At 38.6% G+C, this 1,077-nt stretch overlaps 1 non-coding gene across 1 annotated transcript; it reads left to right on the top strand.

Moving 5' to 3' along the window:
- The first annotated feature begins 356 nt into the window (after positions 1–356).
- Positions 357–463, top strand: LOC125341973. Its single transcript, XR_007209118.1, has one exon. It is a non-coding gene; the product is annotated as a U6 spliceosomal RNA (small nuclear RNA).
- Positions 464–1,077: the final 614 nt, after the last annotated feature.

The raw sequence follows: 1,077 nt of genomic DNA, 5'->3' as shown, positions 1-1,077 counted from the left end.
AGATGAAACAATTAACCCTATCAGCAACACACACAAATTGTAAATTGGAACAGCAAAATTCAAGTCTTCCAAATTCCAGATTCCTTGTTGCGAACCCAGAGGCTTTCAAATTGTGTCCTTCAGAATGAGATTCCTCAGAGGGCTGCCAGAAGGCACAAGGTGGTCTGCGCCCACTCGTTTTTCTGTCTTTGGCTGGGAGATGAACCTTCATTCTGCTTCCCAGTCACTAGACAAAAATCACAGGAACACAAATACACTCATGGAAAGAATTTCTTGGTGTCTAACAACCAGGAAAATCTCACAAGGTGGAAATATTAGAAAGGATTTTAGTATAACAAGATAAAACAGGGAGAATAGTGCTCCCTTTGGCAGCACATATACTAAAATTGGAATGATACAGAGAAGATTAGCATGGCCCCTGCGCAAGGATGACACACAAATTCGTGAAGCGTTCCATATTTTCCCCAAACCGACCAGACCAGAATAGGACATCCCACTGACACATTGTGATCAAAACAGGATCAGTAGAGTACAAGGAAAGAATCCTTAAAGCTGTTAGGGAGAAGAAAACATCACATATAAAGGAAAAGCAATCAGAATTACCCCAGACTTCTCAGCAGAGACCATGAAAGCAAGGAGAGCCTGGAATGAAGTATACTAAACACTAAATAAAAATAACTACCAACCAAGAATTCTGTACCCAGCCAAACTCTCATTCATAGCCGAAGGTCAAATAAAAGTCTTCCACAGTAAGGAAAAACTGAAACAATATATCTCCACCAAACCAGCTTTACAGAAAATCTTCAAAGATGTACTATACAGAGAAAATAATCAAGATCCCAATACAGACAGAGAAATTAACTCTAAATAATAAACATCAGATCAAGAAATGGGAAGACACAGCTTTAAACAAGATAGTGATAATCAAAGGAACAAACAATCATCTCTAAATCCTAACTCTCAACATTAATGGACTTAATTCTCCAATCAAATGACATAGGCTCATAAGTGGGATCAAAAATCAAGATCCACCTTTCTGCTGCCTCCAAGAGACACATCTATCCAGAAAAAGTAAAC

The sequence above is a fragment of the Perognathus longimembris genome, chromosome 1 (genome assembly GCF_023159225.1).
Source record: "Perognathus longimembris pacificus isolate PPM17 chromosome 1, ASM2315922v1, whole genome shotgun sequence".
In the NCBI taxonomy this organism is placed as follows: Eukaryota; Metazoa; Chordata; class Mammalia; order Rodentia; family Heteromyidae; genus Perognathus; species Perognathus longimembris.
This window is presented reverse-complemented; position numbering and strand designations above follow the sequence as displayed.